Source organism: Dermacentor albipictus, unplaced genomic scaffold, assembly GCF_038994185.2.
Source record: "Dermacentor albipictus isolate Rhodes 1998 colony unplaced genomic scaffold, USDA_Dalb.pri_finalv2 scaffold_52, whole genome shotgun sequence".
NCBI lineage: Eukaryota > Metazoa > Arthropoda > Arachnida > Ixodida > Ixodidae > Dermacentor > Dermacentor albipictus.
The window spans coordinates 87,804-105,528 of NW_027225606.1; positions in this window are offsets into that span (position 1 = coordinate 87,804).

Genomic DNA, 17,725 nt, shown 5'->3' on the forward strand with positions numbered 1-17,725 from the left:
AACTTTGGCTGCTGAATGATGGAAGTCCTACCTTCTTACGTGGCTCCACCTACAGCAGCTGTCTTGACTTGGCTTTCGTCTCACGAAGCCTTGTCAGACGTTCAGGGTGGTTTGCGGACATAGAGACGCACGGAAGTGACCATGTCCCCACGTACATCAAGATCAGAGGATTGTCCCCTTCCAAAATACGGGATACGATCCAAAGAGTGGACTGGCCTAAATTTCAGTCTATAATGGAAGAACACTGCGACGCCAATCCATCTTTCGACTTGGAAGAGGCAATTAAGAGCGCGGTGCAAGACACTATGCGCACTCTCACATGCTCTTCGAAACTGAACGAATTTGACGTGGAACTAGAAAGACTTCGAGCAATCCGACGACGTGCTGAACGAAGGTACCGACGTACGAAAACAATGGACGATCTACGGACCGCCAGGCGCACGCAAAAGAAGATACAGCGCCGGTTAGACAAGCTCGAATCGCAACGTTGCGCTGCCTTCTGTGAGTCGCTAGATCCACGCAAGCCTTTATCGCAACTATGGAGAACGGTGCGCGGACTGCGGACACTTCCCGCACAGCGATTCCCATTCAGGGCACTTGCCCTCTCTCAAAAGAGATCGGAGATTGACGTGGCAGAGGATTTCTGTGCCAGATTATCCGGCCAACTCACAGCTACCAACATTCCATCGCCTTCGATCAGCTGTCCGCCACCACGTGATCACCGGTTGGATCTACCATTCTCGATCCACGAACTTAAGGCAGCATTAGCTTTGTGTAGCGGCACATCAGCGCCAGGATCTGACGGAATTTCCTACCGAGCTCTGTGTCACCTGGGGGAGCGAGCGAGAGGTGTTCTTCTTGAGGTTTACAATGAATCTTGGAGAAATGGCACGCTACCAACAACCTGGAAGACAAGTCGTCTCGTTCCACTGCTGAAGCCTGGCAAGTCGCCGTTGGAGCTCTCATCATATCGCCCGATCGCGTTGGCGAGCTGTGTGGGCAAAGTAGTGGAGAGGATGGTCCTAGGACGCCTGGAGTGGTACTTGGAGTACCACAACACCTACCCAGATGCCATGGCGGGCTTCCGACGCGGTCGATCATCGATCGATAACGTCGTCGACCTGGTCACCTACATTCAACATGAGAAATGCCGTAAGCGTCTCTGCGCGTCTTTATTCCTCGACGTTAAAGGGGCGTATGACAACGTTACGCATGAAGCCATCCTCTCTGCTCTCACAGAGGTAGGAGTGGGTGGTCGGATGTTTCAATGGATACGGAGCTATCTATCCATGCGATCCTTCTTTGTAAGCACGGAGGAAGGCCATACTTCTCTACATTATAGCTACCGCGGCATCCCCCAGGGCGGTGTAATTAGCCCGGTGTTATTTAATCTAACACTAATTGCTCTCCTTGAGCACGTGCCAGCCACAGTCAGGGTATCAATGTACGCGGATGACATCTGCATATGGACATCTGCAGTAACACGCCTACAGCTGCGAGCGAGAATCCAGAAAGCCGCCACACAAACTGTTCTCTACCTTCGTAATCGAGGCCTGGAAATTTCCTCAGAGAAATGCGCACTAGTGCCATTTACGCGCAAACCCATGGCCAACTACAGTGTAATGATAAATGGCCAAATAATACGACGGGTCCGATCGTACAAGTTTCTTGGTGTCATAATCGACAGGGACTTGTCATGGAGCCCACACGTATCATACATGAAAAAACGGTTGACAGACATCTGCCACCTGTTCAAGTTTTTCGCTGGCAAGACCTGGGGAATGTCGCCAAGTGCGATGTTGCAACTGTACAGGGTGCTTTTCCTAGGATTTCTGCGATATAGCTTGCCAGCAATAAACAACACTGGTAAAACAAATCTACGCACAATACAAAGTCTTCAGGGTCAAGTGCTCCGGATCTGTCTAGGCCTGCCTCAGAGTGCTTCAACAGTGGCTATGATAGCAATCGCTGGAGATCACCTTGTCAAGACCCACATTGAAATTGAAGTACTCAGGACCCATATAAGGCATCTGACCAGGACTCCTCGTCACCACTTGGCCTCCCTAACAGCGGACAGACCACACACATCTTTCAGCCGGACGATAACCGCATATGATGAATCATTGCCAGCTTGTTTTACCCCGGCTGCGAGACCTTCGATTCCTCCATGGTGCCTCGCTCAGCCAAAAATCAACCTCACAATACCTGGTATATCGAAAAAAGCTGATCTATCATCGCCAGCCCTTAGACAGCTCACGCTACTACATTTGTACGAGAACTACCGTGATTCTACGCATATTTACACTGATGGATCTGTCCTTCCAAGTAGCACCGCGGCGGCAATCGTCATACCAGCGAAAGCTACAACAATCAAGTTTAAGACGACCCACGCGACAACATCGACGGCAGCAGAGCTCGCAGCGCTCTTTGCTGCCCTTCATCACATTGGTGATGAACCACCACATAAATGGACAATATTCTGCGATTCGAAGGCGGCACTGCAGTCTCTACTGTCACCTTTAGGACGTGGACCACACGAACAACTAATATTCCATATTACAGAGACTTTGCAACATATAAGTGAAGCAGGCCATGAGATAACCTTTCAGTGGCTTCCAAGTCACTGCGGGGTTATCGGCAATGAACGGGCGGATCACGCTGCCCGCTCAGCCCATACTGAGGAGCGCTGCGTCCCGATTCCTCATTCTAGAACTGACGCAGCACGGAAGCTCCGCCTACTTGCTCGGCAGTGCACCGCGTCGCAATGGAATGAGCCACATTTAAGAAACACGCGACTGTACTCACTTGATCCAACATTAAGTCTTCGAGCGCCATCACAGCTTCGCCGTAGAGACGCCACGCTTTTATATCGACTTTGGTTGGGCGTTGCCTTTACTAAAGCCTATGCATTCCGCATAGGGATGACCGACAGCTCAACCTGTGACCACTGCGGCCATGAAGAATCAATTGGCCATATTCTGTGTGCCTGCCCGCAGTACAGTACACAGAGGGCATGCCTTCGCCACGAACTTGACAAACTGGACGACCAAGCGCTATCCGAAAAAAGAATTCTACAACATCGAAAGGACCTACTGTCACAGAAGAAGGCCGTGCAAGCGCTATTGCGCTTTTTGCGATCTACCGGCCTGAGTGAACGACTTTAACTGGAACGCCTTTTGTGTGTGTGCCTCCATGTGTGCGTGTTTTTTTTCCTTTTTTTAGCGTTTTCCTCTCTGTCATCTTTCTAACCCCTATCCCCCATCCCCAGTGTAGGGTAGCAAACCGGAGACTCATATCTGGTTAACCTCCCTGCCTTTCCTCTTCATTCTCTCTCTCTCTCTTGCTTAATTGACAAACTTTCGCGACTCTCGTTGACATTTAGAAACTATCGCGTGGGCCCCGAATTAGGCACATGAAACAGGCACTAGAGCTCGGTCTCAGTTCAGGCCGTCTATATATATATATATATATATATATATATATATATATATATATATATATATATATATATATATATATATATATATATATATATATATATATATATATATATATATATATACATATATATATATATATATATATATATATATATATATAGTTAAGGTATTTCGGCGAGCCGCGTTATCAAATCCACCGTTGCACACCTACATCGCACCCGGCTAGTGCCCACGCTTAAGCTTCCCCGTTATTATGCTAATTGCCCGTGTGCAATCGACGCTCGTATTCGCAAGAGGCCACTTTCGTAAAGTTTGCGTGGTCGCCCTTCCCGTATATCCGAGAGGACGAGAGTGTGACGTAATAGGAAAGGATTATATACGTCACCCACTGTACGACACGTATATCCGAAGTGCTGGAACATGCTAATCCTGCAGCAGGCCGCACCTTATGTGAACGCGCCCCTGCAAAGGCGCGAGGATTATCTATGGAGTGATCAGATGGTAAATTCGTGGGTATTTTTAGGAAGTGCTTCTTTTTTAACGTACTGATATCGCGGCCGTCTTGTCCTTATATACGCATACAGAAAAGGAGTTGGGGACACTGCTTTACTGCTGTGGGATGGATGACCCTCCTGGACTGGACTGGGCTGGCGATGCAGTTGTTGAAATAGACATTCTTTTGTGTTTGTGTCTGTGTGTGCGTAGTGCTTGTTGATGTTATCTTCGTGTTTCTTTCTTGCTTTTATAGTTGCTTGAGCAACAAATTTCTGATTTTTGAATAGGTGGCTCTAAAGAGTGGTGGTTCTAGGTGGCTATGTCTTGCTTATGCAAGATGGCAGTATTTGTAAATAAATAAATAAATAAATAAACATGGGCCTACGTCCTGGTGTTTCTACAACTAAAAAACAAGGTGCGGCTGATGCAGGGCAGATCTATTAAGAGATTGATGGGGAGAAGCTTTCTTCGCGACGTGGATTTGAATTGCAATGATGTTGACAACAACAACACCTATAATTATTCTACAGCGGTTCTCTCTATCCTACCCTTATTTTTCTTAGCATTGCTTGTCACGTGGCCGTTAGCTCACTTTGCAGTCCTTTCACTATCCTCCATTTTTCGGTTTCACATGTTCTCATCAGCAAGTAGAATCACTACATACCTGTTTTTAAGCTATCAGTCAGTAACCGTTCCTAACTCTGTAGTGCTTGCCCAAATGAAATTGAATTTATTTTTATTTCTCTTCAGCACCGTTTTGTTATCCAAACTCGTCGATGGAGATTCACAGCCCAACGAACAGCATCTGAACCAAGCGCAAAGCAGGCTGGAAGTGGGAATGCGTCGTGATTTGGTGTCATAATTTGAGCGTCTTTCGTAAATCATCATATCTAAGGCGTCATTCGCGGCGTGCTCAGTTATAAATGGAAACGCTTGTGCTATGGCCGCAATGAAGCGCCTCTTCAAGTTTCTAGAATTCAAAATATCCTCTCCAGGACGTGTAACCCCTTTGTTACCCGGCTTTCACGCGAACGCGCCAACGCTTCACACCATAAGCGTTTTCACTGGACTCCCGGCAGAAGCGCGTCTTACCAAAGCGCTTTGGTAGAATGCCAAATGGTATGTTTGTAAGTAAGCCAGAGCTGTGTGATAGAAAGTTCTTTGTAGCCCCTCGACAAGTAAGTGAAGGTTTCAACCATATTTAACCCGAGGAAGGAAGTTTCCGTTATCGTCTATCTTCCGGAAAGGCAACATTGTTCTTGGAAACCGGTTGCTGGAGTTAAGCCCTCGGCCCTCTTAATATACGTCGTCACGTGCTGCCAAATGCCTCGTTCGCGGGCAGATGGTAATTAGATCATTCATATTTAAAGCTCTTGCGCAAAGCGATGAGGGGACTGAACTTAATTAAGCGAGGAAACAAAGCACGACGCCCAACTCGCGTTTTTGTTTTCTCGCTTAAGTCCTGTCCTTTCGTCGCTTTGCGCAACAGTTTTAATTACGCCCGCTGCGGCATTTTCCTTAGATCCTTCAGTTTTGTCGCCGTAAAGCTCATTATTCGTTATTTAACAGGACGCGTGAAAGGATAGAAACCTTAAACAACTATAAACTTTCAGCTCGTGGAGATCCAGAAGCACAGTTTCGGGGTATTGTTCGACTGTTCTAAATGAGAAAGAGAAGAAAAAAAGTTACAAAGCCAGTAATCGTGCAAGTAATGGGAATCACATGCAAAGAAAGTTGTCACGCACTAACAAGCGATCAATGAATAAGATCTCTTCGCTCGCCAAGGAAACTGACGGCTGGCTCATACCAATGTTCTTGTTCTTGACTATGTTTCATGCCTCAGTGATCTCACGTGTGCGCTGAGCGTGATGTTTCATAATGATTGAGGTATCCTCAAAAGAAGGCGCAGACAGAATCATGACCATGGCTGGCAAGATGCGGCGATACCACCTCTTTAAGGAATTGGCGTGTCCATGTAGCCTGGTCTTTGCACATCGGCCATGTCAGTCCTGTAGTGATCGGCCACTCACCCCGCGACAACCTCTTTTCACGGCTAACCCGATTAAGGGGAACGGGCCGACGGCTTCGTCAACGTGGTGCTCAAAACGGATTATTTCTGCCCAACACGGGATGACCTCGTTCAGGCGAGGTTTGGGCAATCAGCAAGGTTACGGTCATCACTAGTCCGCACAAATTGGGACATCCACGCCGGAGACGAGGTCAGTGCAATGATACGGTCCATCACCTGTCAGCCGCCCTAATTGTTATGTCCACGCCGGGGACGCAGTCAGTGTACAATCCCCATTCCACTGTTTGTTCCCAGTGATATGTGCGCGCGTTTCCGACAAAGCTCCCTTCGGAGAGAAAGCGCAACAGACATCCGGAATGATGGGGCCTGATGTCATCGGTGTCCTGACGCCAGATTGGGGGAAATGACTGAGCAAGGACCACGCAGGGCATAAAAATAGGAACGGATGGCGGGAGTGATCGGCTGCTACAACTTCATCCTGAACTTTTTCTGTAATACTTTGAATGTTCTTTTAAATATGTCAACGTAAACGTGATTGTGAAACGTCCTGAATAATGGTCCCAGCCTCACGTTCCCTTACACCTCCACGAGCAAAGGGAATTGCACATCTTCTGACACCTAGTCGCAACATTGTATGGCCGTGGTGATATTGTCTGCGCAGCACTTCGATTTCGGCATGGAGAGTGCTGGACCGTTTCTCCTTGAGAGTTGCCAGGCTTAACGTGGTTCTCCCTGGTAACAAGGGTGTAGGAAGCCTTGTTGAAAGATACCTTTCTGCTGCACCTAATTCCTAGAAATACTTGTCGGCAAAAGAGAGGTAGCCATGGATTGGAGTAAGATGCACAGAACGGACCTAAACGCGATATGCGGGGAATTCGGGATTGATTGTGGGAAGCAGCTAAGGAGGGCGGAGGTCATCAATGCGATACAGGCGAGCGGCAGAGATGACCAGGAGATTGTGGAGGTTCGGGAGGATATTCAGGCACAGAGAACTACGCGGTTCTTTATCCCGATGATATTGCAGTCTTCTCGGACAGTTGGGAAGACCACATGGGCCACTTGCGAGACGTCTTGACCCGATTACTCGACGCTGGGCTCACTGTAAGAGCCGAGAAATGTCAGTTTGACCAGTCAGAGGTGGAGTACCTTGGGCATCTTATTGGGCATGGATACCGACGGCCTCATGAGATAAAGCTTGCCGCCATCGATAGCTATCCCCGACCCACTACTGAAACCAATATCCGAACATTTTTCGGAATCGCTGGTTATTATCAGCATTATATCCCCAACTATTCCAATGTAGCCAGTCCCTTAACCGATAGCTTAAAGAAAGAAGAGCCGACTAAGGTACAGAGGAACGAGATGAAGGAGGGTTCTTTCCTGGCTTTAAAGAAAGCCCTAACCTATCAACCCATTTTGAGAGCTCTGGATTATAACCTACCATTCTGCGATGCGAGTGATAGAGGTCTCGGGACAGTTCAGAATCAGCGGGACGAAAGTCCATAAGAGCACTCGGTGCTTTTTGTTAGTCGAAAGCTTACTTTACGCGAGGAAGCATATAGCACTTCGGAAAAATAGTCTGCGTGCCTTGTGTAGGCCATCCAGAGGCTTCGATGCTACTTAGCCGGCTCCCGCTTTGCTGTCGAGACGGATCACTGTCCTATGTCATGGCCCCATAATATGTCACCCAAGAATGATCGCCTACGCCGATGGAGCCTTGCCCTACAGGAACATAATTTGGAGGTTAAGTACAAAAAGAGAAGGTAAAACGGAAATGCGGACGTGCTCAGCCGTGGCTTTTCCTACTGATGGCAGGAAAAACTCGCATACCAAACTCCGACCATTGGTTCATTTTCTGTTTCTTTTCTCTTAGTGTTCTGTTAATGAGTAGTTTATAGAACGAGTTGAAGACACCTACGTAGGTACGGGAAGTGGTTTTTTGTCTCTTGATTATCATTTGTTCATGTATGTGTTAAACGATCTCCCTTTGTTTGTCGATCGCCTCAGGGCTGCGTGAGTTACGCCTTCTTTGAGACGTGATTGAAACCGAATTGTTCTTTGTTTAGGGTCATTTGCGCGGCGTTCTTCTATGGCTCCCTTTCTGGCGCTCGCTGTTTCTAACCTCTGAATTAATTATGGGAGACGGTATGATTACCTGGCATATCTCGGAGGGGGATCGTGTGCTTGCCGCGTCGCTGCTCAGGCGCTGTGCGGATTCCGGCTCCTTCCGGCTCACTTCCGGATTTCTTCCGGCTCACTTTGAGCCGGAAGTGAGCCTGCTGAGCGGCCAAGGCCTCTTCAAGGGGCACCGATGAGCTGCCCCTTTGCGAGCTCTCTTCCTGGTGGTGGACGGGCCGTTGTGATCCACCGTTCACCCTGCGACAACCTCCGGTCACGGCTAACGTGATTATGGGGAACGGGCGGAAGGCCTCGTCAAAATGGTTCTCAAAACGGATGATTCATGGCAAACACGGGACTACCTCGATGAGGAGAGGTTTGGGCAATTAGCAAGGATACGGCCACCACCTGTCAGCCACCCTAATTGGTATGTCCACGCCGGGGACGGAGTCAGTGTACGAGAGGAGACAGTGCACGATCAGAGAAAATTGACAAGTGGAGTCAGTGTACGACCCACTTCCCCTGTTTGTGCCCAGTGATCTGCATGCGTTTCCGACAAAGCTCCCTTCGGAGGGGTTTCAAGAAGGCTGGTTTGCACACCCTACCCACTCCAAAGTTGTAGACAGCAGTTTAGAATCGCTGACAACGACTGAAAAATTTGGAATGGTAAGAGCCAAAGCTATGGCCGCCTCCTCCCCTCATCAGAAGAGAAAGCGGGAATGGAGGCAGCAGTAGCTATCTTTCCTTCAGAATTGATAACGGCGATAGCAAAGTAAGGACCGGTACTATATTCTGCAGCAGCGGCGTCGAGCACTTCTTCAGATTTAGATAATTGTTTCTCAAGAGCCTTTGCACGCTGCCGTCACCGCTGCTCGTGGTGGGCGGAGTGCATGTTTTTTTTGGGGGAGCAGTGGTATGTGTAGATCTTCGTGTATGCGGTGAGGAATGTTGTGTTTGGTTTTAGCGGTGGAGGTTTGCATTATGCTGAGCGTTGAGTATGCGTCATCCGGTTTGTGTATTGGAGAGCCAGGTATAAAGTGACGTTAGATGGGCTTCAGTGAGTTCGTTTAGGCTGTTGAGGGTGCCTCTCTGCGTAAGACGTTCGGTGGATGTCCGGATGGGAACGCTTGAGAGCGAATTTGTAGATTTTGCCTAAGAGGGTGTCGATTCCATTCTCTTCCCTTTTTAGGCAGTAGAGGTAAGGGAGTGCATAAGTAATCGTACTGAGGATAAATGTACCGACTAAGCGGAGGAGTTCCGCCTCTCCTAGTCCGCAATGCTTATTAGATGTCCTGCCAACGAGCAGTAGAGTGTGGTCTACTGTTGTATGAAGTTATACTAGGAGAATGCCAGAAAACTTGAAAGTAGAAAAAAAATCGAGAAGCAGACACCTTCATGTCGCTACCTTCGTGTCGCTTTGTCTATGTCTGCTTCTCGAGTTTTTTTTTTTTTACTTTCAAGTTTGCTGGCATTCTCATAGTATAATCAGGTACCAACTAGCCCAACAAGCCACTCTCATGAGTTGTATGAAGTGTTTTGATGGTGTGCTTGAGTTGATTTCGTTCTATGTCTAGTCCAAGCACACTGAGCATGTCGACTTCAGGTACAGGTGTCCTGTTCTGTGTAATTTGGCTATCGCAGATATGCTTTTCAGAAGCGCGATGGGCAGGGAGGAGAAGCAATTCGGACTTAGGAGGGGAGCAGACAAGATTTATGAGTCCATCACAGGCTACCACCTTGTCGGCGGCAGTCTGCAGGGTCACCTGAATATGCTCGCCGGAGCTTCCCATCATCCAGAGGGTGATGTCGTCAGCATAGAGAGAAAATTTGAGATCCCGGATGGATCTCAGGGCTCTAGCCAGCGGCATCATGGCAATATTGAAAAGGAGAGGAGATAACACTGATCCTTGAGCTGTTCCGAAACTCCCCAAGGAGTAAGAAGGAGAATGCTCAGTCACAATGTGAATAGTGGCAGCGCGGTGAGAAACGAACGTGGCGATGTAATTGTGGATTTTTTTCGCCAACTCCTATAACGTTGTGTTCCACCAGGATGGTGACGCGGCTGATGTTATTAAAAGGTCCATGAAGGTTGAGGCCCAGGACTGTCTGAATGTCTATGCTAGTGTTCAGTGTAACGATGTCGTGCTTCAGGCGAAGCATGACATCTTGGGTGGAGAGGGATTTACGAAATCCTACCATTTCGTGGGGTATAGGTTGTGATCTTCGATGCATTTGTTGAGTCGGTTGAAAATTAGGTGTTCGAGTGCCTTGCCTATGCCTGAAGTGAGAGATATCGGGCGTAGGTTGGCTGTGTTTATGGGCTTGCCAGGTTTGTGCATGAAGATAACTTTGGCATCCTTCCATGCGGCCGGTAGGGTATGGGTATCAAGGTAGTGGCTAAAATACTTATTGGGGGCTGTAATAGAGTTGTCGTCTAGGTTACGGAGAAGCTTGTTGCTGATGAGGTCCGGGCCTGGTGCGGATGGGGTGCTAAGATCGGAAAGTGCGTGTCTAACTTCAGTCTCCGTTATGGGAGTATTCACGGCGTCGTTTTGTGTACCGACATATTCAGGTGCCTTGTATCGATATACGGTGGTTAGGTGTTTGTCGCGGAGATCCGGAAAGAGGGTGCTTAGGTTATCCTCGTGTGAGTGTAGGAGTTCGTTGACATGATCATTATGAGTGGTACGCCTGGTGGTGGGATCCAATATGTGCCGCAGGATTTGCCACGTTCTGCTGCTGCCTAAGCGGTCTTCATGTTTTCGCATTTTTGGCCCCACTGTTGGCAGGCGAGCTGTGCGGTGCACTCCTGAATTCTAAGGTCTAGTCTGGCAATTCTAAGCCTAAGTCTGCGATTGTGTCCCTTCTTTTTCCACCGTTTGAGGAGAGACCGCTTAGCGTCCCACATGTGAAGAACTTTGCCGTCAACCGTGGTGAATGGAGTGTCAGGGTGTAAAGTGGTGGTATGTGTTTGTGTGTCATTTTGAAGTTGTACCCAATCCAAGATTCCGAGATGCCCTCAATCTCGGTGAGCGCCGAGGATTGACGGACCTCTCGGAACTTGTCCCAGTTAATAAGGTTCAGGGGCTTGAGAGCGAGGGGCTTGTACCGAAAGCGGATGGTGGTTTGAAGAATATAGTGCTCACTGCCGATGTTCATGTTGAGATTAGTCCAAATGACCCGTTGTATGCGACGGGTGAGGCTGAGGTCAAGGGACGTGTCTTTGGATACACTGTTACCTAATCTGGTGGGCACACCTATATCGCTGTGTAGGGTGATGCGGGGTCCTGAATATGGACCCATAAGGCCCTTGGGTGTGGATAGAGAGCGACCCCATGCATGATTTGGTGCATTGAAGTCGCCATTTACTGGAAGAGTATGATGTTCTGCAGCGGCAACGGCACGGGCGAAGAGAGTGTTGAAGCGATGATGTTTTACCTGAGGCCGGCTAAAGCCGTTTAGTACGTATAAAGGTGACGCTTGAATTTCGGAAGGAAGAATTTCTGAAAATTCGTGTTCCACATCGATGCCGTCGAACCGGGAATGAGTCGCCGTCAAGTGTTTTTGAGTGAGGGTAGCAGTGCCTCGTACAGTGCCTGCAGATACCCAGCGGAGCGTATTGGCCCGTGGGTCTCCTGTAGTGCAATGACCGCAGGGGGATTAGGGTAAGACGCCAGATATTGTTGGAATTTTGCTTTCTTTTTTTGGAACCCTTGCAGTTCCATTGCCGCACCACAATGTTAGAGCGATTAGGGTTTGCAGCCATCATCGGGAGGGTCTGGTGTTGTGCAGGGGGTGGGTACGCCTACGTTTGGGTTGTTCGCGGTGACGGCGACCATCCATCCCGTCGTCTGTTGAATGTGCGCTTGGACAAAATCCAGAAATTAAGTTTTTCATTAATTGCTGTATGGCCGTTCACCAGAGCAGCGATTCTGCTTGTTCTCCATGACAGTGAGTCTGTAATGTGTTCTTTTTCGAGAGCGTTTATCTTGTCGTAAAGAGTTAGTATCGAGGCGTCCAGGGATTCTTCCTGGCGTGGTGTGGCAGCAGTTTTGTATGTGTTTGGGGGTGGGAGAGGGGGATCTCGACAGATAGGGGCGTACTGTCCATGGCAGGGGAGGGGGGGGGGTGCTGGTGCACAGTGTTCGCAGGAGTTCGGAGGTGAGTTAGCAGGGGTGGAGGGGGTTGGTAGGGGCTGCTGTGAAACGGTGGTAGGGGATATTCGGGATTCAAGCTTGAGTTTGAGCCTATTATTTCCCGCCTTTTGAGTGGCGTTTTCAGCTAGGAGGCGTTTTTCTAAGCTACTGTTCTGAGATGAGGAGCAGTTCGAGGAAGCTGCCTCTGTGCAGCTTACCTGAGGTAGGTTACAAGGAGTACTGGAGGGAGCGGGCTTTGTGGACAGGGCTGACCAAGCATCTTCCTTGGGAGTTGAGCTTGGTCCCCGTTTCTTGCTCTTGCTCCGACTCCATTGCTGACCAGGGTTTTCCCGTCGATTGAGGCTGGGCGTACGAGCCTTGCGTGGGCTTCAGAGGTGTCCGGGATTTAGGAGGAGTGTTTTGAAGCGTTGTTTCCACAGCGATGAACCAGTGAGATGAGCAGCGCCACACATAACACAGACAGGGTCGCACTCATGGTCCATTGGAGGGTCCTTGCGCCCACAGTTGTGACAGATGGCAGCGATAGTGGAAGGACAGACGTGCTGTCGATGTCCAATTTGGCGGCATTGGGTGCCCGCCTCCACTTTTTGACGAAAGGGGAGGCAGAGAAGCGCACAGCCTTCGTCGTAAAAAGTGACGCTGGAGCCCCGGAATATCCACAAGATGGCTTCGGTGGCGCGCAGTCGACGCGCAGCCCCGATGGTCATGGTTGGATTGCATATTTCGAGGGTGCGGAGGATTTCGTTTCCGGGATAATCCAGAGGGAACCGAAAGGCACCGCAACAGGGGTCTGTAGGGTCAGCGACATGGGTGGCGTCGTCGTAGAGGATTCCGTCGAATTTTGATGTCCGTGTGTTGTAGTAGGGGCCACCTTTATCCATGCTTGATGTACTCACGAGCACTGTTGTGATTGGTAGGGCTGACCCTGTTCTGATCGGGGCTAGTGATGGGCAGTCCAGCCGCCTTGAGAACGATATGTCGTAGGACGCGAGGGTGTAGCCGGACGCAGTTGAGACTCCCACGTATCCATCGAATTACTTTGTAGTCTGCATGGGGCAGTGTTCGGGGCCGCAGCTCCCACGTAGATGGTTTCTTCAGCGCCGACGCGCGCATTCCAGCCGGTGAGACGTGGCGGGAGGAAAGAAGGCCAGCGTGCGTTGCACGCCGGGAGCGCCCGGCGCCGGCGCCATCTGCGACGTTTGCCTAGTCGCGGTCGGCTCCGCTCATGCTAGGCCTACGGTTAGGCCTAGCACTGAGGCTGTCCAGCTGGGGGAATAAAAGGGCGGCGTCCTCGTCAGCGGGGGGTGGTTATGCCCGAAAGAGCTGTTGCACGGGTGCCTGGTCTATCCACCGACGGTGTGACGTGATCAAGGGTCCCTAGGGCCGGCCATAAGATGGAAGGTCCGTGAAGCCGATGGAATCCACGTCTCAATGTGTTGGGAATATCGACCGTGCAGTAATGGACAGTGCAGAATATGGGCCCTGAAGGAGGTAAAGTCTAACATATTGTGTCGAATCTCTAGTCGTCAGGAGGGAGAGGGAGAGAAATAACATTTATTGGTTCCGGAAGAACGCGGTAAACTAGCGCCTGAGGCACGCGCCAAACCTCTCTAAAAGAGTTAGTTGCTTTTCACATGATAGAAGGATGCGCGTGACCGCGATGCGAGCAATAAAAAAGAAGAAAAGAGATCGTGGCTTAATATATAGAGAGCACCGATCTGCTGTGAGAGGAGCCACAGAATCGATCCCACTGTTGGCCACGCATTTCTTTTTTATTGAATAGGTCCGAAACGCGAAGGGAAGGGGACCCTACTTATGCCTGCCTATCGCAGTGTTTTTGGAGTGAGGCAAATAATGCTACGCGCTCGAAGGCGAATTCCACGTGGCGCTATTGAGAAAACATCGTGTGGCGTTACTAGGACGTCCTTTCTCGAGTGTTCCTCACACCTCTATAAGCCAAAAGTCATCACATGCGCACTTCTCTCGTGCCGTCGTCGAGTAGCTCTTTCGGACAAGTCGGACATTTGCGCCAAAGGACATTTGCGCACGTCAGTGTCCTTTCGGCCACAGACGCTTAAGGAAACAGGCAAATTCTAGCGAACACCATTTTTTTCTTTCACCTTTCCGCACCGTACTTCTTCCCAGGTTCACCTCTCTTCACAATTCTTCCATCAAGAAACAGTAAAACATTGCCATCCTCCTCGAGACATGACTACGTCGTCTTCTCGAAGGGCCCATTCGCATGAACTGCATGTCTGCTTTCCGGCGCAGCTCGTGAGCGGTGTTTCTCCATAGACATAAAACATTGCACAACGTTCATGTCGACGCATGTACGGCGCGTAAACGTAAACGCCCATCGAGACAACACGTGGCACACAGCGACCATAAAGACAATTGAACGCGTCGCGTTTAGTTTTATGACATCTCACTATAACCGCGCGTGTCATTCTGCAAATTCGTTCCGAGTGGATACGTCTTGCAAACCTCACCGGCTAAAAGTCGTAAATTGCAGTGTGTGCCCTCAAGTGATCATTTAAGAAGTTACTAAGTGAATTTTTGTTCATTAGAAAATGTGTTTCAAGTTCTCTTGCAAGCAATGTCCGCCTATCTAAATGATCCTGCGCAAATTCTTGAATTATGTTATCTGCTACAGGAAATTTTAAAAAAATACCGTAAGATGTAAAAATGGTCATCCTTTGCATCCGTGTGTGTGTATATATATATATATATATATATATATATATATATCAGACAGAGAAAAGGACGAGCGCCAAGCCCAGGGAAAAAAACAACAGAAAGCACCGCTGACAAAAAAAAGTGTTTAAATTATCAGCCACGTCCTTGCATTTTTGTTTTCGCCCTCGTGCGCTTCCAGAAAGCTTCAAAACATTTCGTACCGAACTGAGCGTGGTACATACAAGCAGCAACAATATCCTGCCTTCACTATTTAAGCCAAGTGAGAAGTTAATCCAACTAACACTTCCGAGATGACTGCGTATATACTTTACTTTGAACGCAGATTTTGAAAACTTTGAAAGCTTTAAGCCCCTGCTTAAGAAGTAGATTCGCAAAAGGGCATCCCAAGTCATTCTTGAAAACTATGTCTCGGAGCGAAAAAGCTTTCCGCTTCTTGCTCTTTTGATGTCTGTTATAAGTCTCCAGGAGTATTCATCGGTCCCTGCTTTCTCAGGCCTCATCTCGAAAGCAGCTAAATCTCAACATAGAAGGACAAACTCAACGGCACCGCGCAGCACTTTGTGAAGAACCAAGAGGCGCTGTTCAATAAACTCGTCATTTCCGCTCTGGTTAGAGTTAACTCTGTGCGATTGCAGTTATTTCGTTCCGTCTCTTTTACGGTTTTACGGTAAGAAGTAGATTCGCAAAAGGGCTTTCCAAGTCATGCTTGAAAACTATGTCTCGGAGTGAAAAAGTTTTTCGCTTCTTGCTCTTTTGATGTCTGTTATTAGTCTCCAGGAATATTCATCGGTCCCTGCTTTCTGGGGCCTCACCTCGAAAGCAGATAAATCTCAAAATAGAAGGACAAACTCAACGGCACCGCGCAGCACTTTGTGAAGAACCAAGAGGCGCTGTTCAATAAACTCGCCATTTCCGCTCTAGTTAGATTCAACTCTGTGTGATTGCAGTTATTTCGTTCCGTCTGCTTTACGCTGCTGTTCGCCGTCCCTCATCATATGCGGCATGCGAAGGTTTACGAAACCAACCCAAACAGCCAAACTAACTCTTCCTTATTTCCGCTTAAGCCTCGACACTCCCCCGGCGTTATTCATCATCCGAATTCGTTCAGTCGGTTTCTCTCCGCAACGAGGCTTATGTACGCGTATAATGGGGCAGTCGTGAACGCTGTGTTCTAGATTTTGAGCAGTTGGAAGAGTTCCTCATTTGAAGCGAGTTGTCGGCAAGGCGCGTAAAAGTCTGCACGCTGCTTGGGAACCAGCAGTTGTGTTTGCAACTGCGTTAAATAGAACCGAAAGCTTTCCTAAGCCCATTTTCTACCGGATTTTCTGCTTGTTCCTATTTGTTGAATAGACTTGTTAGTTGCACTATGGCAGCGAAAATTCGTAACTATTGCCGTTGTATATGCATGAAACTCCAATATACGGAGGCGCCAGATTTCCCTCTAGGTGTTATAGTGAGAAACTCTATGGCGCGTAGACGCAAGCTTGCGTGTGGTCTCGGCTTAGTTCCAGCTCCGACGAGGGCGCCTCTAGCGGTGGCACGAGCGTAACTTAAAATTAGCAGCACCCGCAGCAGCCATATGGAGTTAATATACATGCAGCAGCGGTAGGCGTCATTATAGAGTCCGGCTGCGCTTTTCGCCTTGTGCAGAAGCTTGCACACCAAAGTTCTTAACGTTAACTACGATAAGTTCGCGTCCAAACTGCAAAACCTGCTGTTGTGTGGTTACAGCAATGCTCCAGGTACGAAGCTCTTTTTCAGAACTGATAGCTGGGCGAGTTGGTACGAATTCCTTGTATCTTTGTCGATTGTGCGAGCTAAATATTTCACTACGAAGCTCTTTGCCGGCATGGATGTCAGATAAGCAACGGCCCTAACTCCGTACCCATTTGGTTCGTCGAATGAAGTCAGCTACATGCTCAGTACTTTCGTTCAACTTGTTGTGATGAAAAACGGGCGTTTCATGATGTTACCACCGGTATGTTTCTTTCCCACTCGGTAGCGTGTGTTTTGTGCGGGAGAACGGGCGCAATGTGCTTGAAGTTGAAAGTAAATTAGAATTTCAACGGCTCCTCAGTGACACAAGGAGCTAGAAACTAGATATACCCCCGTTACATTACTAGGACTGTAGTTAACAGGCGCTAATAATTTTATAACCTTTTGTAACAAGCAAGCAGATGGATGTGGCCTGTCTGTACATGCAACATTACCCGACGCTGCCTGGCAAAGCACGGTGTGCCTGTAGAGCATCGTGCGGGAAGTTCTAACGCAACACTAAACCTTGGTATCTCTGTCAAGGAGCTCCGCCCTTTGGGTGAAGCTGTCAAATTTACCCCCTCCTTTCTAGGCCAACAAAGCCTTCACTACATGGCAGGATTTGCTTCAGTATAGTATGACTAAATGAACAAAAAATTATGAGCAAATAAAAAGTAAATAAATAAGCTTTCGAACAGCTTATTGAAGTAGAAAGCCCTGCTATTTAGTTGTGCTGACATTTCAGCTTTCATTAAGCTTTCTCCCTCTTTATATTTTTTTCCGTACGAATACAGTTTCATAGCAACGAGGCTAAGACGGGACCGCATCTCCTTACACTGACCTTGCACCGCGACTGCTCCGACGACGAATGTAACTGTGACAACCACGTCGATGCTTAATAAGCCGCGGCAATCCCACCCGTTTCCTTATCCGCTATTTATTTGCGGCCATGCACATGCCCGTGACATATGCAGTCAATTACCCTTACACACGTGTGCGCATATGTACTCCTACGGGCGCCGCGGCATCCGTAT